Source organism: Leptopilina heterotoma, unplaced genomic scaffold (genome assembly GCF_015476425.1).
Source record: "Leptopilina heterotoma isolate Lh14 unplaced genomic scaffold, ASM1547642v1 Lhet_93, whole genome shotgun sequence".
Taxonomy (NCBI): domain Eukaryota; kingdom Metazoa; phylum Arthropoda; class Insecta; order Hymenoptera; family Figitidae; genus Leptopilina; species Leptopilina heterotoma.
In genome coordinates, this window is record NW_025111200.1 from 131,733 (window position 1) to 156,613 (window position 24,881).

Here is a 24,881-nt window from a genome sequence, read left to right on the forward strand (position 1 = left end):
TTTTGACTAGTAATTTCGCACAAAATATTTTTACTAAAGGAAATTCTTGTAAATAAACAACTAGTAAACAATAGGCAACAACAAAATCAATTGTTTATTAACAATTTAAATTTTTAAAGCTCTTAACTTCCTAAAACTCAAAAATTCGATTGTCTGCTAATTGGCGGATGGAGTATTTTGACTAGTAATTTTGCACAAAATATTTTTACTAAAAGAAATTCTTGTAAACAAGCATCTAATGAACAATAGGCAACAACAAAATCAATTGTTTATTAACAATTTAAATTTTTAAAGCTCTTAACTTCCTAAAACTCAAAAATTCGATTGTCTGCTAATTGGCGGATGGAGTATTTTGACTAGTAATTTCGCACAAAATATTTTTACTAAAGGAAATTCTTGTAAATAAACATCTAATGAACAATAGGCAACAACAAAATCAATTGTTTATTAACAATTTAAATTTTTAAAGCTCTTAACTTCCAAAAACTCAAAAATTCGATTGTCTGCTAATTGGCGGATGGAGTATTTTGACTAGTAATTTCGCCAAAATAATTTTCCTAAAGGAAATTCTTGTAAACAAGCATCTAATGAACAATAGGCAACAACAAAATAAATTGTTTATTAACAATTTAAATTTTTAAAGCTCTTAAGTTCCTAAAACTCAAAAATTCGATTGTCTGCTAATTGGCGGATGGAGTATTTTGACTAGTAATTTCGCACAAAATATTTTTAGTAAAAGAAATTTTTGTAAATAAACATCTAATAAACAATAAGCAACAACAAAAGCAATATTTTATTAACAATTTAAATTTTTAAAGCTCTTAACTTCCTAAAACTCAAAAATTCGATTGTCTGCTAATTGGCGGATGGAGTATTTTGACTAGTAATTTTGCCAAAATAATTTTAGTAAAGGAAATTCTTGTAAATAAACATCTAATAAACAATAGGCAACAACAAAATCAATTGTTTATTAACAATTTAAATTTTTAAAGCTCTTAACTTCCTAAAACTCAAAAATTCGATTGTCTGCTAATTGGCGGATGGAGTATTTTGACTAGTAATTTCGCCAAAATAATTTTACTAAAGGAAATTCTTGTAAATAAACATCTAATAAACAATAGGCAACAACAAAATCAATTGTTTATTAACAATTTAAATTTTTAAAGCTCTTAACTTCCTAAAACTCAAAAATTCGATTGTCTGCTAATTGGCGGATGGAGTATTTTGACTAGTAATTTTGCCAAAATATTTTAAGAAAAATAAATTCTTGTAAATAAACATCTAATGAACAATAGGCAACAACAAAATCAATTGTTTATTAACAATTTAAATTTTTAAAGCTCTTAACTTCCTAAAACTCAAAAATTCGATTGTCTGCTAATTGGCGGATGGAGTATTTTGACTAGTAATTTCGCACAAAATATTTTTACTAAAGGAAATTCTTGTAAATAAACATCTAATGAACAATAGGCAACAACAAAATCAATTGTTTATTAACAATTTAAATTTTTAAAGCTCTTAACTTCCTAAAACTCAAAAATTCGATTGTCTGCTAATTGGCGGATGGAGTATTTTGACTAGTAATTTCGCACAAAATATTTTTACTAAAGGAAATTCTTGTAAATAAACATCTAATGAACAATAGGCAACAACAAAATCAATTGGTTATTAACAATTTAAATTTTTAAAGCTCCTTACTTCCAAAAACTCAAAAATTCGATTGTCTGCTAATTGGCGGATGGAGTATTTTGACTAGTAATTTCGCCAAAATAATTTTACTAAAGGAAATTCTTGTAAACAAGCATCTAATGAACAATAGGCAACAACAAAATCAATTGTTTATTAACAATTTAAATTTTTAAAGCTCCTAACTTCCTAAAACTCAAAAATTCGATTGTCTGCTAATTGGCGGATGGAGTATTTTGACTAGTAATTTCGCACAAAATATTTTAAGAAAAATAAATTCTTGTAAATAAACATTTAATGAACAATAGGCAACAACAAAATCAATTGGTTATTAACAATTTAAATTTTTAAAGCTCCTTACTTCCTAAAACTCAAAAATTCGATTGTCTGCTAATTGGCGGATGGAGTATTTTGACTAGTAATTTCGCACAAAATATTTTAAGAAAAATAAATTCTTGTAAATAAACATTTAATGAACAATAGGCAACAACAAAATCAATTGTTTATTAACAATTTAAATTTTTAAAGCTCCTAACTTCCTAAAACTCAAAAATTCGATTGTCTGCTAATTGGCGGATGGAGTATTTTGACTAGTAATTTCGCACAAAATATTTTAAGAAAAATAAATTCTTGTAAATAAACATTTAATAACAATAGGCAACAACAAAATCAATTGTTTATTAACAATTTAAATTTTTAAAGCTCTTAACTTCCTAAAACTCAAAAATTCGATTGTCTGCTAATTGGCGGATGGAGTATTTTGACTAGTAATTTCGCACAAAATATTTTACTAAAGAAATTCTTGTTAATAAACAACTAGTAAACAATAGGCAACAACAAAATCAATTGTTTATTAACAATTTAAATTTTTAAAGCTCCTATCTTCCTAAAACTCAAAAATTCGATTGTCTGCTAATTGGCGGATGGAGTATTTTGACTAGTAATTTCGCACAAAATATTTTTACTAAAGGAAATTCTTGTAAATAAACATCTATGAACAATAGGCAACAACAAAATCAATTGTTTATTAACAATTTAAATTTTTAAAGCTCTTAAGTTCCTAAAACTCAAAAATTCGATTGTCTGCTAATTGGCAGATGGAGTATTTTGACTAGTAATTTCGCTAAAATAATTTTACTAAAGGAAATTCTTGTAAATAAACATCTAATGAACAATAGGCAACAACAAAATCAATTGTTTATTAACAATTTAAATTTTTAAAGCTCTTAACTTCCAAAAACTCAAAAATTCGATTGTCTGCTAATTGGCGGATGGAGTATTTTGACTAGTAATTTTGCCAAAATAATGTTACTAAAGGAAATTCTGCTAAGACAGTAGGATCTTTTAATAGTGCAGTTCTGAACAGTGCAGCCATTAGTGAGTTGAGTAGGCAAGGGGTTTGGAGGGGCAATGGTAAAAAGAATCTATGATTTTAAATACATTGCCGTCGCTCATTTCATTATTTAGTATTATTTAGTGGTTCCCGGTATTTTGTAGTGGGGACCTTCAATTTTCTTGACACGGACCAGAATGTTTTTCTTTTTGCTGGTTTCGAACAGTGCACAATATTCCTGACGACTGCACTATTGGTAGATCCTACTGTAAGTATTTAATGAATAATAGGCAAGAACAAAATCAATTGTTTATTAGCAATCGAATTTTTTAGTTTTGCGAAGCTAAGAACTTTAAAAAATTCACTTGTTAATAAATAATTGATTTTGTTGTTGCCTATTGTTCATTAGATGTTTATTTACAAGAATGTGACTCTTTATAAAATTTAATTATTTTAAATTATTAAATTTAAATACTTTGAATATTAGATTTGATTAAAAGTTTTGAATGAAATTCTTTAATAAATTTTATTATTTTCATTTCGATTTTCACTTTCTTTCTTATTTTCATTTTCACTTTGACAGATTTTTACTTTCATTTTCGTTCCGATAGAATTTTATTTGTACGGTAACTTTTATTTTCATTTACACTTTAAGAAACTTTCTTCTTCACCTTGATGTATTTTCTTTAGATTCATTGTCTTTTTGAAGATAAAAATAAAATTGAGAGTGAAGATTTGTCACTGTGAATGTAATCGAAATGAAAATATATGTCAAAGTAAAAATGAAGACGAAAGTGAAATAAAAATTTTGTCAAATAAAAATGAAAATGAAATTCTTTCGAAGTTAAAGTGAAAATAAAAGTAATAATCTATCAAAGTGAAAGTAGAAGTGAAAGTAAAAATGAAAATAAAAGTCGAAATGAAAGTCAAAATGAAATTACATAATCGACATCTAGAAGCTAGAACTCTTATTAAAACTCATAAAAATTATTTTTCACTATCGCATCAACATTTTTCAAGTAAAAAAAAATTTTCCTCGCCCCAGCAGCATTTTCACTATACACTTCTATATCTCATATTTTAATTATAAAAACGATCTCGATTTATGAGCTAAGCCCTTGATGAGTTTCGTGGGGACTTTAAGATGGACACCTAATTAACTAACTCCTTCTTACTTTTGAAATGAAATTATTTTAGCTCGCAAGGTAAGAGAGAAAGGTGACTGTGCGCAGGGAAAGGAAAAGTGTAGTGGCAGTAACTGTTGAAGAAGGATGGAAAAGTATTATAACACGGGGCGAGCAAGTAGAGTGGGGAAAAACTACAACCCAAACTACTTTTCAGCTGCTCCTGCCTCTGGATTATAATTAAAACGTCGCGCTGGTCACGGTATAATAAATTAATGTATAATTAACATAGCTAATTATAATACCGAGTTGAAAATTTTTCTCCTATAACTCGAACGCACAGCAGCCTCGCATATGCGGAGGCAGTGCAGCAGCAGCGCGGTAATTTATGATCGGACATGAAAAATTACCGTCTCGGGGGGGTTTAATCATCCTCGGACCCTGGGTATCGCGGCTGTGTGGTGTCTCCCTTCACCTCATTCCACATACTATAACACCCACTCGTCTTTCTTCCCCCCACCCCACTCTTCCTTTCCTTCCCCTTATTATGCACAAGTACCACCAACCGCCAATTTTTGCCCGAACTTAATAACTTATTTTAATTTTCAAAAGCCAATCTATTGAAACTACTTATGAATACAAAATCGAAAGTAAATTCTCTTAACAAAAATTTACAGTACGTACTAGCAATTTTTTTTTAAGTTTTAATTTTATTCTCAACTCTCAATAAATCTGACTTGTTGAGAATTGTTGTTAGTATTTATATTAATTAATAATTTTTAATTAATAGTAATTTTATTTATTTACAAATATAATTTATTGTTTTTTTCATTATTTACCTCTTTTTTTCTAAAAAATGTTTATCAGAATTCATGTAAAAATTCCATAGAATTATTCTAGTGAAATTCTACAGAATGTTTACTAGAATCCATACGGTCAGTTTAGCTTTTACTACAAATATAATAAAAGTTACTTTATTCGTTTTTTCGGAGCAAAATAAATGAAATTTCTTAAAGAATATTTGAAAAGATTAATGGGACAAAATATTTTTAACAATTGCAATAAAAGTCTAGAAGTAAAAAAATGTCGAGACGCTTGTATTCCAATATATAAGTTGATTAAGAACAACGGGGGCAGAGAATTTGTGAGTAAAATATATGAAAAGAGCGTAAACGGAAGTTCTGAAAGAGATGGGGTTTTTTGGAGAAACAAAAGTCGAAAAGCGGCAAATTTCTGTAAAAGCTCCACACGAGACTTGATGATGAAGAGTATGTATATGATACTCGAAAACATATATACGAACACACAAGTCAGACTGTAGGTTACATAACTGAATTATTCCATGAACACGTAAAGTTTTAATTTATTACGACTCGCATTAATGTTTGCTGCTGTTCTTGTTGCTCGACCCGACGTGCGAGGAAAAGCTCGACGAAAAAAAAATAGAAGAAGAGAAACACAAAAACAAAATGAAAAAAAACACATAGAAAAGAAACAAAACAAAAGAACGTCGGGGGAAAAAAAAGACAAGCGAAGAAGAAGAAACTCGTTATAAAATACAATTTACTCCCTCGCAATGGGGTTTTCGCCATAATGAGATTTCACGTTGGCGCACGAACGCGTGTACCTAATTGTTAATAAAATGGAATAACTAGAATGAATTAACGCGTGTTAACTCTCCAGACGCATTTCACACTGTCTCTTCTTTCGTTTCACAGATAAAGATGGATAATATTACGTGTATAGTTGAATGTTCGAAATTTATTTCGAACAGAAAATTTTTCTCTCTCTCGTTTCTTCTTCAAAACTGGGAGAGTGTGAAAATTTATTAAGTAGAATTATACTTTTATTTGATTCGAATAAATTATATTTGGTTCATATAGAATTTTTCTCCGGGTGTAGTGAAAAAAATTCTGACGATTTCTATTTGTCATTACAATTTTGAATTCATTATAAAATAAAAATAATTGTAACATAATAATATAATAAACAATCTATCCAATGTTAACAAAAAACAAAAGTATACAAAAAAAAACTTCTGAGTGTGAGGGACAGAAAAAGTGAAAGAATGAATACGAATATTATGATAGTTAATTCATTTTATAACTGAAAGGAAACAAATTTAAATCTCCACCATAATTGATTTATTAAATTTACTAAAATTTTTTTAAAAATCAATTCTTTTCCAAATTTTTCAATTAGAATTCTTTAAAAATACTAATATATTTCAAAATAATTTTTAACATGAAACAAATAAAATCCATTGAAATATAAAATTTTATTTTATAGAAATATTTGAAAAAATTTACAAACGTTTCAATTTAACATTTTTTTCTCAAATACAATTGTAAAAAAAAAACAATTTTAAAAAATTTTAATTACATTTATTCAAGAAAAAAATTTTTTCGACAGTACTAAATTAAATTATTCAAAACTTCAATACTTTTTGTTAAACAAAAAATAAAAAACTTTTCTATCTTTCACAGGAATTAAATTTAAAAATAATTTCAATGAAAAACTTTTTGAAATTCAATTATTTTTAAAAATTACCGACTGTAATTCTTACAAAATTCAATTATTTTTTTAGAATTTTTCGATAAAATTATTCAAATTATTTTTTAAAGAATTTTTAAAGAAAATCAATGTAATTAATAATTTTTTAAATAAAAATTTGAATATTTTGATACTTTTGCTTCCCTTAAATTTTCAAAAAAATTTAATTTGAAAATCTTTAAAATTTAATTAATTCCTAAAATTTCCGTTATAACGATTTAAATATTCAATTATAGTTTCTAAAATTTTTACTGACATTTTTTTAAAAATCAATTCCTATCAGAATTTAACTACGAGAATTGAAATATTAAAAAAGAATAATAATTTTTGTAAATTCATAAAATAATGTATTTTCAAAAATACTATAATATTTTAGATAATTTTCAAAGATGAAAAAATAAAATTCTTTAAAATATACATTTCATTAAAATTTTACAAAATTTCCAATTGTATCGATTTTTTTAAAAATTAATTTCAGGAATCAAAATATTTTCGAAATTTTAATTACGATTTCTCAAAAACCTAATTTTTGTCAGAATTTCGAAATTAAATCTTTTAAATTTCAATCATTTTTCTAAAATAAATATTTAAATACCTACTTATTGTTCTTTATTTTCTTAAAATTTCGAAATACTTTCAATGTAAAACCATTTGAAAATTCTTTTTATGAAAATTTAAACTGCACGTCTTCTAAACTTCAATTATTTTTTTTAGAAATTTTTGAATAATATTATTCAAAACTGTCAATGCCACACAATAAATTAATTACCTACTAATTATTATTATTTATTTTTAATATTTCTTTATTTTAACATTTATTTGAATTCATGAAGAAATTTTATTGAATTGTTCTAGTAAAATTCTATTGTATTTTTTTGAGGAATAAATTACAAAATTTTTTAAAAATTACAACTACACAAACAAATCGAAAAAGTTTAAACTACAAGAAATTTTTTTTACAAAAGTTAATGTCAAATTTAAGTTTATGTCACTGCTTAATCAGTAAAATTTTTTAAATTTAACTAAATTTTATTAGGATAAATAAGCTCACTAAATAAATTGTTTAAACAAATTTGACTAATAAATTCGCGAAAAAATGCATTTTTCTCTAAATTTTAAATATTTTAAATTAATTGGGGAAATTTTTAACGAATTTTCATTTTTACTTTCGCATTAAAAAAGATTAATAATAAAAAAGAGTGATAACAATTCAAATTGTTTAAACAAAGTGAATAAATAAATAAAATACACACCTGTCGAGAATAGAACTTTCGTCTGTTAATAAAATTATTTATAACAATTGATTTCACTTTATTAAAAATTTGTTTATAACAAATGCAAATTTAATTTTAATTCCTTTTTTCTGTTTTTCTTCAAATTACTTTCTTCGATTCCACTGTGACTCTAAACAAAATTTTTTTTAACGAAAAGAATATTACATTCTTATTTTTTAATACTTTTTTCCAATTATTCAAAATTTATTTCTTTATTATATTATATTATTTAATTTAAGTTTTTAGTAACTAAACTAAAAATTTATTTTAAAAAGGTCTATAAAAAAGAAGAACGAATAATATTATATATTATATTTTTCCATTTATATTATTGTTACGTAACTTAGAATAAAAACGAATAAGAAAAAAAAACATTATTAAAAATTAAAAGGAATTTAAAAAGGGAAAGAACAAAAAAGAATTTAGAATTGTAAATTATTAATTTGCTATAAGAGAGACAGTTAATTACACGGAGAGACCGAGATTACTAATTTTTGTATAAAATCACACTAGAATTTACTATTTTCACATTGCAACCACCGGAAATAAGGGGACTTTTTGTATTTTTTACTATTTTCTACACTAAGTCACTAATCCCGACAAATGTTCACCAAATTAGCAAAGTTTCTTACTATTTCGTCCAATAGTTCCAAATAACTGTAGTAAACTCAGAAGCATTGTGTACGTAAAATTACTACAGTCGTTTGTAAATGCAGAAAGAAAGAGTGAAAGAAAAAATACGGATTTTTGTCGCCGGTTTCCCGTCAATTCTTGACTAATGGAGACAAACTGGAAGGATTTTTACATACACAGACACACACACTTATATATTTGTTGGATAAATATTTGAAGACACACACATGTTTATTTCACTTATATGTATAGACGCGGTTAATTAATACACTAATACACAACTGCACGCACGACAACGAATTTCACTGAAAGTATACATCTTTGTTTCCTTATATATTGAATGATGAAAATTTACAGCACTTACGAGAAAGCAGTTTACTTTTAACAACTTATTATAAGACATAGTTCTTGGGACAGGAATAAATGCAAAGTTTATTAATTTATAATGGTCAATTTCTGAGATACCGAACGACCTACGTTTCACTTTATATTTAATTATTGTAGATAATATCCAAATTTATTTTACATACGCGAAACATAGTCACTGTCAATGATCGGATGGCATCGGCTCATTTACGGAGATTGACGAAGTTAGCAACCAATAGAAATGCAGGCGCCATATGACTGCACTCGCTAGCCACACTTGCTCACCAAAAATTACTACAGTGGATCGTAGGTTTTAGTGGAAAATGTTTTCATTTGTCAGATTTTGTCTAATTAAATTAGAGAAAACTATAATCAATTTTTGCTACATTTACAACTCTTATACAAAATATTAAAACTTGCTATTTCAATGTAGCAAATTTATCTATTTCTTTTGTAAATTTATCTAATTCTGTAGCACATTATGCTAAAAGTCCCCTTATTTCCGGTCATTGCAACCATTTTTAGTAATTTTTACGAATGTGGGTCTCTCCGTGTATCTATCTAATAAACAATTTTAAGAATTACAACCAATAAATTCTCCATTAATCCTTACAAACCATTTTGTTAAATTCTTTCAAATTAAAACAAAAATTCAAATAAATTCTGTTTTCGTAAGCAATTATTTCAAATTACGAATAGGGACAAACTTCTTAAATGACAAAGTGTCAAAGTTAAAAGCACTTTTCATTTATTTTGAAGCGTTACATAATTATTCTCCTCTTTTATTTTCATGGCCCGAGCTAAACTGTAAAAAAATAAAAAAAATAAAAAAAAAAAATGCTCTACATGTCCCAATTTTGTACCCGGAACGACTTCTGTCTGTCTATCGATTCTCGGGTAATTCTCAGTGATTTGTCCTCGTTAGCCATACGACCGCTTCCGGATCTCCCGCAGGACAGTGTGTGGGCTGCTCCGAAAACGGAGACAAATGAGTGAAAAAGGCCGTGGAGTTGCTGGTTCGTCCCGCGATTTGACATTGTCGAAAGTTAATCAATGCCCGACGGAGCATACGATGTCCGACGTCGAGCCGTTTCGTCAATTTTTTAAAATTAAATCACTATCTGTCCTTGTTAAATGCGTTTTCTAGCGTTACACCTCCCCCCCCCCTCCTCGATGCCAAATAGCGGGGTCCATGCAAACCTCCCTTCCTCCCCTCCCCCCTTTTTGCCCCATACACATTTCCATCTACAGCATCATTCCGCCTCCACCATCGGTACTTCGCGTACTATGCACCTAATGACAGACAGTTGCTGCTGGTGAAAAATAAAAAAAAAAAAAAAAGAGGGTTGACGCGGGGAAAATATTCGTCCATACTGAAGGGGCTGAAAACTGGGGAAAGGGGGTAAACGAAGAGAGGAGAGAGTGGGAAAAAAGGGGGGTCAGTAAAGGCATGTAAATCCACGTCGGAGCGAGAGAGTTGCGCCACCTCTCTACATTTATCGAGAGAGAGAGAGAGAGAGAAAGAAAGAGGAGAGGAAAAAATACAGAGAGAGAAAAAGAGAGAGGAGTGAAAAAAATAAAGAGAAAAATAGAGAGGAGAGAAAAATTTAGAGAGAGAAAGAGAGAGGAGAGAAAAAACAGAGAGTGAAAGAGAGAGAGGAGAGAAAAATACAGAGAGAGAAAAAGAGAGAGGAGAGAAAAATACAGAGAGAAAAAAAATTGAGAGAGAAAAAATAGAGAGAAGGAGAAAGAGAGAGAGGAGAGAGGAGAGCGAAAAGGGAGAAAGAGACAGAGAGTAGGAGAAAAAGAGAAAGAGAGAGAGAGAAGGAGAAAGAGAGAGAGAGAGATGTTACACCCATAGTGTCGCTATAGTGTCGAAAGCCAGCGAATCCGGCTAAAATGTATTGGAATAAAAAACAATGGCCGCAAATGCAACAAGGGAGGTTGGGACATTTTTTTCTATTAGCCAAAACTTACAAGCACGCTCAGCGCGCTTCCGGCCATTTTGTCGGAGTGCAGATCGACCAAAACTAGCATCGACGCGCGATGTCACCGCTTCCGCTTTGGGATTTCCTGTTTCTGTCTACTTCTACCAAGTTTGATATTGACTCCCTATTTCCTTGTTACTTTTTTTTTTCTTCTTATTCTTTTTCATATATAGGCTAAAGTCCGTTTTTATTTCTATTTTTTTCAATTTTCGCAAGGGGAATAAAACTGTATAATATATATATATAAACTATATTTCAATGCCAAGTATGATTTTTTTTTTTTTAACTCACCGTTTTGCGATGTCAACTACTCTTGACGGTGGAGAGGGGGACAAACTTCGAAGAAGACAGCACCATTGGCAGCGAATTTATGAAGAATTATCACTTGGCGGTTTTTATGAATTTCTGTAAAAAAAAAAAGAAAAAAAACACATGAAATGATAAGATTGTAGAAAATTATATTTTTAGTTAAGGGGGTATTCCGTAAAGTCTGTAATTTGATTAAAAAATAACGAAAAGTTCATAGATTGTACGATATAATTTGGAGAATTTTAGAGAAAATACAAATAATTGCAGAAATTCAATTATTTTTAAAAGTAATACAATATTCTTCGTAAAAATTCAATTACGTTCAAAAATTTTTCAAAATTCTCATCAAAATTTCAATTATTTTTAGAAATAATTAAATTCTTCTCCGAAATTCAATCATTTTCAAAAATTTTCCTAAATTTAATGTATTTCAATATTTACAATTTTCATACAATTTTCCAAAAGAATTCAATTATTAAAAAAAAAATTTATAAAATTCTACACAAAGTTTTAATTATTTTCAAATAATAATAGAAATTTCACAGTCATTTTATTATTTACAAATTTTTTTATAAATTTCTTTGCAATCATTCAATTATTTTCATAAATAATGCCATAAATAATTATTTATATAAATAAATAAAATATTAAAATTTTTACGGGGATTCAATTATTTTCGTAAATAATAAAATTCTTTTTAGTAATTTAATTATTTTCATAAAAAAAAAAATTTATTGCGGAATTTAAATTATTTTTAAAACAATTATAATCGAATGCTTGGAAAACATTATTAAAAATTTTATTAAAATTCTTCAAAAGAATTTAGTTATTTAAAAATTTATAGATAAAATTCTTTATTAAAATTCAATTTCAAAAACATGAAATTATCCAATAAATTGTTATTTTTGTATTTAAATAATTGAATTATAGTAGAATTTTCTCATAAACATTGATTTCAAAATGAATTTCAGTTAAAATTTTAGATTATAACTGAATTTTAAAAGCATTAGAGAGTAAATTTTTAGAAATAATTGAATTTTGAAAAGGTTTCAGATTAAAATCTTTGGAAATTTGAATTTTTTATATTTTTAACTAAGAATTCTGTGGAATTAATTTTCAAGAGTAATAATATTTTTTGCAAAAAATAAATATTGTTAAAAAATAATAAAATTCTAATTAAGAATTAAATTATTTTTAGAAATAATAAAACTCATCGCAGAATTTCATTATTTTTAATTGAATTTTATTCGAGTTCCTCCAAAAATTTAATTATTCTTACAAATTTTAATAAAAATTTTCAAAATAATTTAATTATTTAAATATTTGTTGATAAAATTCTTTATGAGAATTCAATTTTAAAAAACATTCAATTACTCAATAAATTATTTATTTTTGTATTTAAATAATTGAATTCTAGTAGAATTTTCTAATAAAAATTGATTTAAAAATTAATTTCAGTTAAAATTTTAGATAATAATTGAATATTAAAATCAATATAGCGTGAATTTTTAGAAATAATTGAATTTAGACATTAACATTTTTGAAAAAGTTGAATTGAATTTTTTTATATTATTTCAAGTTATTTCTAATATATATTTAATTGAAAATAAAATTCTTCTTATAAAATTCAACTATGTTCAAAATTTAAAAAAAAATTCTCGTAAAAATCCCAGTTATCTTTATAAATAACAAAATTCTTCTCCAAAGTTTATCTATTTTCATAAATGTCAAAAAAATCCTTGTCCAAATTTCAATTATTTTCAAAAAATTTTCTAATTTCAATGACTTTCAATATCTACTATTTTAATAAAATTTCCCAAAAAGAATTCAATTATTTAAACAAAATTTGAATAAAATTGTATGCAAACATTTAATTATTTTCATAAATACAAATTTCACAGGAATTTAATTATTTTCATAAATAATACAATTTTTTAAGGAATTCAATTATTTTCACAAAAAATAATTCAAAATTCTAGAAAATAATAATTTATTTAAAATGCCGAAAATAATTTTGATGAAGTTAAAGTAACAATATTCTCATAATAATATAAAATAATGATTTTATCTCTCGGTCATCTTTAATTATTAGAAAATATGAAGAAATCGATCACTCCAAGTCTTTGACTCGGAGCAATCGATTTCTTCATGTTTTATAACAAATACTTTTATAACTTGTTGAATTTAAAAAAGGTTTGAACTTGAAATTTTTGAATGTCTTAAATCCTGTGGAAAATCCTGTTCCAAAAATAAGATTAAAAATAGAAATTGTGCAAATATTTTTCTTCTTTTTCCAAAAAGAAAATAATAATTTTCTTTAAAAAATTGTGATTCATAAAGAAAAATAATGCAAAATAAATAAATTTTCTATTTCTTAATCACAGTTGTTTAACAATTTTCTAATTTTGTTTAGAAGTAAAGAACAAAAATCTGCATAATTTCAATTTTTGACAAAACATAATATTTAAGAAAATTTTAGTCTTTTAATGAAAAGAAGTAAAAAAATTCGCATGATTTCTGTTTGTCATTACAATTTTGAATTAATTATAACATAATAATATCATATACAGAGTATCTAAAGATATAACAAAAAACAAAAGTATAAACAAAAGAAAACTTCAGAGTGTGAGGGACAGAAGTAGTGAATGAATGAAAGAACATTCAAATTATTATAGTTAATTTTATTCGAGCTAAATAAAATTTATTTAAAAAAAAAATAGTTGTCTCCGAGCCAAATATATTTTTTTCTTTGTGTACTTTTGACAAAATTCCCTAATTTCCCCCTGCTATTCCCCACCTTTTTTCTTCGAAACTAAAAAAGAAATCCTGAAATTCTCGACTTTTCCCTGACTCACAACAACCCTGAGATATGGTTTATTATATCAAAGAGACTAAAATAAAAAAACCCAACAACTTGTTGTGACGGCTTTTTATACTCGTACAATCAATAAATCAATTACTTGGGACAGATCCAAAAGTCTCTGAGACAATGCACCCTCATCCTGACTCGAAAGGCGTTAATTATAATTAGTAGTCACCAGATTAGTAATTAACACTTGATTGTAATCGTGTTCGTGCGTTTCACCAACATAAATATATACCAACAATTTTGCATATGCTTGTGTGTGAGATAATAACGCAGGACCGAGTGTATATCGTGGAAGGTAAGCGAAGCAAGTCGCCCGATTTATAACGCTGATAATAATTATGCGGTCCGAACTTAATATTCATGAGCCAATCAGATTTGTGTTCCAAGTGCGACGCCACGGATTACCAACCTTCAGGCATCAAGGATCAGAGATTCACTGTCGCGACTTATATACATTCGATGCTTTGAAGATTTCTGCTACCATTTTTGCGATAATTTTTTTTTTATTTATTTTTTTGCTTTCTTTTTTCCTCACATCCTTTATCGATTATGACTATAGGCTGTTTTAATTTCAATTTTATATTTATTAAACCCTTGATCTTATTGCCTTTTATCTTACATCAATGTCTCTATGAAATATTTATATGACGCCTCCAATAATTGTTTATGCTATCATCAGCCGGCATAATGGCATAAATTTTATTTCCAAACACACTATTTGTTATTTATTTCGATGATAAAATAAACATCAAAAAGTGTTCATCATCATATTTAAATATTTTTAAATTCAGTTATAAATAATTTCGTGTAAAAATCAGTATTAGAAAATAAGTTTACGCGACTAAAGTAAAATTATTGCCTAGATTGAAAAAAACAATTTATTTGATTCAGGTAAACAATTACTTGTTTATTGACAAATAAATATTTTTTTGTATAAAATCTAAGAATTTTACTTAAATTTTTGAGAATAATTTTTTTATTCCAACTATTATCGAATTTAAACTGGTGGCAAATTCTCAAAAATATGAAAAAGTAGATTTTAATGTCACAAATTTAAAAAAAGTATTTAAATTTGATGGACAAGTAATCGTTTATTTGCATCTAATAAATTTTTTGTAGTTTGGAAAATTAAATTTTTAATTGTTGCCAATCAAAAAAGTAAATGTCTTTCTTCCTTGCTAAAAATAATATCAACTTCTAAGGCAAATTTCTATAAACTATAAATTATTTGCAAACAATTACCGCAAACCTGTAATCATGTCAGAGTATGTAGTTATTCAAAACACCTAATTATTAAACTGTATACTTTAGCTCTATTACAAGGTGTTGTAATTCCCTCAAGATTATACTTTATAATGATCCATAATACTGAAATTGCTATATTTTATTAATAAAAATACCACTTCTTTTAATGCTACCACAAACGCTATTTAAAATTAACTTATTTATAAACCAATTTTATTCACATTATACAAAATTAAAGTAAAATCTAAGTAAAAATTTAAGTAAATTTTAATCAAAATTTTTCTTTTTCGCTTATTTCTTTTTTCAAAAAAAAAATCAACACAAAACGAAGGAGAAGAAAATAAAAAATATCGAGAAACGAAAAAATTAAAAAAGTCATATGGATACTGAATATAAGGACGCATTACTAAATAAAATGAAATTCACAAGCCGAAAGTTCTTTGACAAATGAAAATTAATTTTCTCAACTGCAATTAAGCATGCCTTTGTAGAACAATGCAATTCACTTGAATGAATATTCGACAGTTGATTTTAGATGCAAAAATGAAGTTTATTCTTTTTTTTTTGTTTTTATTTTTTTTGCATAACATTTTCTTAATGGCGAGTGCAAAAGCCATACTATATTGGTTGTGCGCGGACGGTGAATGTCCTATAGATCGACGGCCCCTCATTCGTATGCGGAACGAAAAAACTAAGATGCAACATTCGCGTTTCGTTAAAACTGGTCCCCATGCGAATCGAGCAACAACGCAAGGGTAGAAAATTATGCACAATTAATGTCAGTCAAGCATACTTATGTTGCCGTTATGCTGGAAATGTTTATGTATTCTCTGGGTTCGTTTTACGCGACCGAATATATTTCTCTCCAGGATAATCGTATACGGAAAGAGCGGCCTTTATGCCAGTGTTGTAGTAATGTCGATGACGAGATTGACGATCGACCTTAAGTGAATTTTATATATATATATATACATACATATATATATTGACAAACCATGTCCATTAAATCACTTCCTTTTCATTATAATTGGATTTTTCAACCCCTTCAAACATCGACTATGTCGAACAAGGAAAAAATGACTCGGAACAAAAATTTTAATTTTACAGGGTTACCATAAAATTTTAATTTTCTTTTTTCCTTACTTTTTCCTGACTTCCAGACAAAATTTTGACTTTCCTCCTGATTCTAAAGGATACACATTTTTCACTAAATTTCTTGAAAGAATTTAATTATTTTTACAAATTCTTGATAAAATTCTTCCTAATTCAATTTTTTACAATTCAATTATTTACAATATATACTTTTTTAAACAAATTTGCACAGGAATTTAATTATTTATTAAAATACAATTTTCATAACATTTCTTGAAAAAAGTCAATTATTTAAAAAGATTTTAATGAAATTCTTCGCAAGAATTCAATTTTTTTTATTATAAATAACAACATTCCTTTCAGGAATTCAATTATTTTTAAAAATTTTAATATAAAATTCGTTGCAAAAATTCAGTTACATTCATAAATAATTAAACTTTCACAGGAATTCAATTATTTAAAATACAATTTTCATGGAATTTTTCGAAAAAGTCAATTATTTAAAAAAATGTTAATAAAATTCTTCGTAAGAATTAAATTTTTCTTATGAAATATGAAATTCTTCTCAGCATTTCAATTATTCTTAAAAATTTTAATACAAAATTTATATGAAAAATTTAATTTTTTTCATGAATAAAACTCATCGCATGAATTCAATTTTTTTTAAAATAAAATTTTAAATGCATTCCTCGAAAAATGCAATTATTCTTGAAAATTTAATTAAAATTCTTCAAAACAATTCGATTATTTATAAAATTTTTGATATAATTTGATTATTAAAATTTAATAATTATTTTCAACACATTTTTAATTAAATTTCTCAAAAGAATTTAATTATTTTTACAAATTTTTGATAAAATTCTTTCTAACTCAATTTTTTACAATATATACTTTTTTAATAAAATTTTCACGGGAATTCAATTTTTAAAAAAAATTCGAAAAAGTAAATTATTTAAAAAGATTTTAATAAAATTCTCCGCAAGAATTCAATTCTTTAAAAAAACGTCATAATCTTCTTCGAAAGAATTCAATTTTTTTTATAAAATATATGAAATTCTTCTTAGCAATTCCAATATTCTTAAAAGTTTGAATATAAAATTCATGAAAAATTTTAATTATTTTCATAAACAATAATACTCATCACATGATTTCAATTATTTGTATTACAATTTTAAATTAATTCCCCGAAAAATGCAATTATTCTTAAAAATTTTATTACAATTTTTCAATAGAATTCGATTATTCTAAAAATATTTGATATAATTTGTTTATTAGAATTTAATAGTGATTTTCAAAAGATGTTTAATTAAATTTCTTAAAAGAATTTAATTATTTTTACAAATTTTTGATAAATTTGATTCGTAACTTAATTTTTTGTAAAAAATTTCTCTAAAATTCTTCGTAGAAATTTAAATAATTTCAAAAATTTGTCGAAATTCAATTATTTATAATATGTACTTTTGTAATCAAATTTCCCAATAGAATTTAATTATTTAAAAAAAATTGTTAATAAAATTCGTAGCAAGAATTTGTATATTTTCTTAAGTTATACAATTTTTTGAAAAAATGCAATTATTTTTATTACTATTCAAATAAAATTTCTTTGTGGGATTTCATTATTTTTAAAAGTTTTAATAAAATTTTGTGGATAGAATTTACTTACTTTTAAAAATTGTGATAAACTCCTTAGAAGAGTTAAATTAATTTAAATACAATTTTAATTAAATTGTTCGTACGAACTTAAATTTTCTTCCAAACAATTGAATTTGAATTTTTACAAATTTTATTTTTTCACTATTTTTATCTATTATTTTCATAAATATTAAAATTTTGCCAGGAATTCAATTATTTCAATTAATTTAATTTAGTTTAAAATATTTTAATAATTAAATTCTTCGATAGAATTCAATTATATTTTAAAGAAATTTTCATGAAATTCTTTATAAGAATTCAACTTTGTGAAATTTTCAATTATTTTCGAAAGTAATACAATTCTTCGCAGAAATTAAATTATTTTCAAAAGTAATAGAATTCTTCGGAAAAATTCAATTATTTTCAACAATTTAAAAAAAAAGTTTGTTAAGATTTCAAATTATCTTTATAAATAATAAAATTTTTCTCTGAAATTCAATTATTTTTAAAAATTTAAATAAATTCATTGACATATAATTTCAATTATTTCTAAAAAAAAGTTTCTCATTTCAGTGATTTTCAATATCTTCTCAATTTTATTAAAAATAATTGAAATTTATCGATCAGTTTCATGATTTATGAACATAATTGAAACTGTGTAAAAAATTTTATTATTTATTAAAATAATGGAATTATTGCGTGGAAATTTATAAAAAATTTCTAAATAATTGAATTTAATTCTACTCTCCCTGACTTTTCCTGAATTCCCTTTTTAATGTCCCTGACCTGTGGCAACCCTGTTTTAGAGATTAATTTTCTTTCCACAATCAAATGATCAAAACAAACCTAAATAATAACTAACATTTAGAAATAATTTGCAAGAACTTTTTGCAAATTATTTTTGCTTGTTGGTTCGGAAGGGAAAAATAATTCTCATTCTAAAAGTGTTGGCAAACTGGAAAGAGGAAAATAAAAAGAGCGAAGGCGCACTGATATCAGTGGCTGATTATTAGTGAAGAAGAATCCAAAGAGGACGTGTCGTCATAAAAGTCAAATTTAGTCGACAAGAACAGAAGGCAATTAAAATGCGTCCTGATTACTGTACTCAGCTGTCTCGTAAAAAAAAATACTCCTCCTCGGTGGCTTAGAGAGGTCGACATTAAAGCTTCTACGCACATATATGCATACATTCCGAATGTACGCGGGATGGCTCGCAACAATGTACGATAATGAAGAATTATCGCCACATAAGACTCGGCAATAGGTGCAAGGGGCTTCTCGTTAGCGGATCGAGATCATAAAAATCACCGTTGCTGGAGAATATGCTTATAGGCATAGTTGGAAATATGCCCCTCAGCATACCGACATGGTCCATATTAACTTTTGCTCCAATTCACAATAATATTTTATTTTTCTTTAACCTTTAGAGGGCCGGAAAATTTTTAAAAATTTTACTAGTTTTTTATTAAGTAAAATTAAAGAAAAAGTCAATTCGATGAAAATAGTAGTGAAAATTAATGGTGGCCACTATAGTGGCCACCCCGGCCCTCTCAAGGTTAAACAAATTCTATTTTTCCTAACAATTCTTTTTTTCATTAAATACTGTTTTACATAGTAGAAATTATTTGTTTTTGTATTTGACACAGTAAATAATTTTCGACTCAAGCTTTATTATAATCTCTAAATATTCCCATAATCAGGGCTCGAATCAGTGAAAGTATTTAAAAATACGGACTTTACGGATTAAATATGAAAAATTACGGACCATTTACAGACAAAAATATAATTTCAGACAACTGACAAAAATATAACGAGTCAAATAAGAAAACATTTTACATAAAACTATAAATTAAATTTTTCATAACTACAAAACATGAAGATATCGATGACTCTGAGTCGAAGACTCGGGGTCATCGATTTCTTCATGTTTTATAAATAATTAAAGATGACCGAGTGATAAAATCATTTACAATTTAATTATTATTTACAAGAATTTATAACTAAAATTCTTCTTTAAATCGATTATTAACTATATATTTTTAATAATTTTCGAAAAAGTTCTTTGACAATTTTCAAATCCATTTTTTTACATTTTTCAATTTTACGAGATTTCAATTATTCGTAAATTCTTCAATTAAATAAATATTAGAAACTAAAAACTTAAATAAATAATATTAAAACAATTCAATTAAACTTTATCAAAAAAATTAGTTTCAAAATTCAATTATTTCTAAAAATTCATGTTGCTTTTAATATTCAATTATTACCTATCTAAAATTTTAACTGAAATTAATTTTTAAATCAATTTTTATTAGAAAATTCTACTAGAATACAATTATTTAAATACAAAAATGAATAATTTATTAAATGATTGAATGTTTCTTAAAATTCAATACCCATAAAGAATCGTTATAAACACATTGTTAAATAATTGAATTTTATCTACGAATTTTAATAAATTCTTAAGAATAATTACATTTTTCGAGAAATTTGATTAAAATTGTATTAAAAATAATTGAAATTCTGCAATGAGTTTCATTATTTGTGAAAATAATTGAATCCCTAAGAAGAATTTTATGACTTTTGAACAATAATAAATTTTTGCGAAAAATATTACTACTCTTGAAAATAATTGAATTTTTGCAATAATTTGTAACTTTTATAAAATTGAATTTTTTCGTGTTTTTAACTAAAATTCTTCATTATTTTTAATAATTTTTGAAAAAGTTCTTCAAGAATTTTTCAAAATCATTTGTTTACAATTCAATTTTACAAAATTTCAATTATTCTAAAAATCCTTCAATTAAATATATAAAAGAAAATAAAAACTTTAAATGATTTCAAAATAAATCCGCAATTAAAGTTAATCAAAAAAATTAATTTTACAGAATTGTTAGTTAAAAATATGAAAAATTCAAATGTTCAAAGATTTTAATCTGAAACCTTTTCAAAATTCAATTATTTCTAAACAAATATGCTCTAACGTTATTAAAATTCCATTATTATCTAAAATTTCAACTGAAATAAATTTTTAAATCAATTTTTATTTGAGAATTCTACTAAAATTTAATTATTTAAATACAAAAATAACAATTTATTGAATAATTACAAATTTCTTAAAATTGAATTCTTATAAAGAATTTTATGTATAAATATTTGAATAATTGAATTCTTTTAACGAATTTTAGTAAAATATTTAAGAATTTTTTCGAGGAATTCTATTAAAATAAGTATTAAAAACAATTGAAATTCTGCAATGAGTTTTATTATTTATGAAAATAATTGAATTCCTAAAAAGAATTTTATTATTTATGAAAATAATTGAATGATTGCGAAGAAATTTATAAAAATATTTGTACATAATGAAATTCCTGTGAAATTTTCATTATTTTTTGAAAATAATTAAAAGTTTGTGTAGAATTTTATTAATTTTTTTTTTAATAATTGAATTCTTTTAGACAATTTTTAAGAATAATTGAATTTCGGAGAAGAATTTAATTATTTCTAAAAATAATTAAAAATTTGACGAGGATTTAAAAAAAATTTTGAATATAATTGAATTTTTGGAAAGAATTTTATTATTTTGAAAAATAATTGAATTCCCATAAAAATTGTATTATTTATCAAAATAATTGAATGATTGCGAAGAAATTTATAAAAAAAATTTGTAAATAATGAAATTCCTGTGAAATTTTTATTATTTTTTGAAAATAATTAAAAGTTTGTGTAGAATTTTATTAATTTTTTTAAAATAATTTAATTCTTTTCGAAAATTTTTGAAAATAATTGAATTTCGGAGAAGATTTCAATTATTTCTAAAGATAATTGAAAATTTGACGAGAATTTAAAAAAAAAATTTGAACGTATCTGAATTTTTGCTAAGAATTTTATTACTTTTGAAAATAATTGAATTTCTGCAATCATTTCTATCTTTTTCAAAATTTCCAAAATTATATCGTACAATTAACGAACTTTTCATTCTTTTTGAATCAAATTACGGACTTTAAGGACCTTTTTAAAAAAACAGATTTTTACGGGATTTACGGACCTAGTTCGAGTCCTGCATAATCGTCTCACACAAACTCTGCGCGACAAAATAAATAATTTCCATAATTCAACTACAATGTGAGGGCGAAAAATTTTGATAACATTCCATTCCGAAAATAAAAGTGGAAACATAATCATAAAAATGTGAGAAATCATCATAAAATTCTTCAATCGGATAAGAAATTATTACAATAATATTACAAGCATAATACTAACTTGTATTTAATAATAAATGAATTCCAATTTGCAGTTCTTATATTCATGTGGGTAATTTTGTTTCCCCCGAGAGAGAAAAAAAAATGAGACGCGGAGAATTTTTATTCATTTAGAAATGAATAAAAGGTTTTGGGATTATTTTTGAGAAAGGACTTTAAAATTAGGTGTGTGTGTGTGTGTGTGTTTGTATGTGTGATTGTGGTTTTGCAGTAGCAGACCACCACATTTATATTAGGAGCAGTATTTTAGCGGTACTTTTAATTTCGCCGGGATCGTAAACATTTCGACGCATGCGCGAGAGAGCGGGAAGGAGCGGGACGACCCCAAAGTGTATATTTGCATATTTTAATGAGGCATCCGCAGTGTTTTCTGTACACGCGGCCCAGGTAGCCGGGACCCAATATTCGACCCTAAATGCCGATGATAATGTGACGCGGTCTAATGCGATTTTTGCCAAGTTACAATTTTAAAATAAACTTCTTTTAATGCCAAATTGTAAATTGTCGATTATTTCGCCTTTCGCTGATTTTTCAGTTTTTATCTTGTATTTTAATTTTTTATTTGCACTTTTGTACTTTTGTATTTTTATTTATGCTTTTGTATTTTTATGTTATTTTGTAATTTTGTATTTTTTTATTTTATTATTTTGTATTGCTGCGTTTCTATTTATTTTGAAATTATTCCAATTCTATTTTTTTATTTAAAAAAAAGTTTTAATATCAATTTGCGAATTCAAATCAGTAGTGATAGCCAACGCCAGTCAGACAGTTTAACTTTTTGTTAGAATTTGAAAAAAAGATTCGGTCAATTTTTATTTTATTATTGACATTATTAATCAGTAGTAAAGGTCAACTTCAGTCAGACGGTTTAACTTTCTTTTTGAATTTGAAAAAAAAATCCATAATTTTTTTTTTTAATTATTGTAGTAATCAGTAGTAAAGGTCAACGTCAGTCAGACGATTTAACTTTATATTTGAATTTGAAAAAAGATACGATAAATTTTGTTTTATTATTGTACACGGAGAGACCCACATTCGTAAAAATTACTAAAAATGGTTGCAATGACCGGAAATAAGGGGACTTTTAGCATAATGTGCTACAGAATTAGATAAATTTACAAAAGAAATAGATAAATTTGCTACATTGAAATAGCAAGTTTTAATATTTTGTATAAGAGTTGTAAATGTAGCAAAAATTGATTATAGTTTTCTCTAATTTAATTAGACAAAATCTGACAAATGAAAACATTTTCCACTAAAACCTACGATCCACTGTAGTAATTTTTGGTGAGCAAGTGTGGCTAGCGAGTGCAGTCATATGGCGCCTGCATTTCTATTGGTTGCTAACTTCGTCAATCTCCGTAAATGAGCCGATGCCATCCGATCATTGACAGTGACTATGTTTCGCGTATGTAAAATAAATTTGGATATTATCTACAATAATTAAATATAAAGTGAAACGTAGGTCGTTCGGTATCTCAGAAATTGACCATTATAAATTAATAAACTTTGCATTTATTCCTGTCCCAAGAACTATGTCTTATAATAAGTTGTTAAAAGTAAACTGCTTTCTCGTAAGTGCTGTAAATTTTCATCATTCAATATATAAGGAAACAAAGATGTATACTTTCAGTGAAATTCGTTGTCGTGCGTGCAGTTGTGTATTAGTGTATTAATTAACCGCGTCTATACATATAAGTGAAATAAACATGTGTGTGTCTTCAAATATTTATCCAACAAATATATAAGTGTGTGTGTCTGTGTATGTAAAAATCCTTCCAGTTTGTCTCCATTAGTCAAGAATTGACGGGAAACCGGCGACAAAAATCCGTATTTTTTCTTTCACTCTTTCTTTCTGCATTTACAAACGACTGTAGTAATTTTACGTACACAATGCTTCTGAGTTTACTACAGTTATTTGGAACTATTGGACGAAATAGTAAGAAACTTTGCTAATTTGGTGAACATTTGTCGGGATTAGTGACTTAGTGTAGAAAATAGTAAAAAATACAAAAAGTCCCCTTATTTCCGGTGGTTGCAATGTGAAAATAGTAAATTCTAGTGTGATTTTATACAAAAATTAGTAATCTCGGTCTCTCCGTGTAGTAATCAGTATTCTAGTAATCAGTAGTAAAGGTCAACGTTAGTCAGACGATTTTACTTTCTATTTGAATTTGAAAAAAAATTCGATAAATTTTATTTTATTTTTGTAGTAATCAGTAGTAAATATCAACGTTAGTCAGACTGATCAATTTTTTTACTACAACTTCAAGTAAAATTTTCATAAATTTTATTATTGATTAGTAACAGCAGAATTTTTTCTACTCAACAGTAATTAGTAGTAAAAGTCAACACAAGTCAGACATTTCAATTTTTCATTGAAAAAAAACTCTCAACTATAAAATTTTCACAACCAGTAAAAGCAATTTTTTTCAATTTAAAACAAAAATCATTTTTCCGAAAAATATAATTTTTGCATATATGAAAAAAGTGGATCATATATATTATATATTTT

General features: G+C 25.7%; 1 long non-coding RNA gene across 1 annotated transcript in view; it reads right to left on the reverse strand.

Annotated features, from left to right (window-relative positions):
- The window catches only part of LOC122512045, a 176,895-nt gene that overhangs the window by 81,443 nt on the left and 70,571 nt on the right, over window positions 1-24,881 (reverse strand). The window contains exon 5 of the long non-coding RNA XR_006302591.1: window positions 11,249-11,362. This is a non-coding gene — a long non-coding RNA (uncharacterized LOC122512045). The remainder of the gene's footprint in view (window positions 1-11,248; window positions 11,363-24,881) is intronic.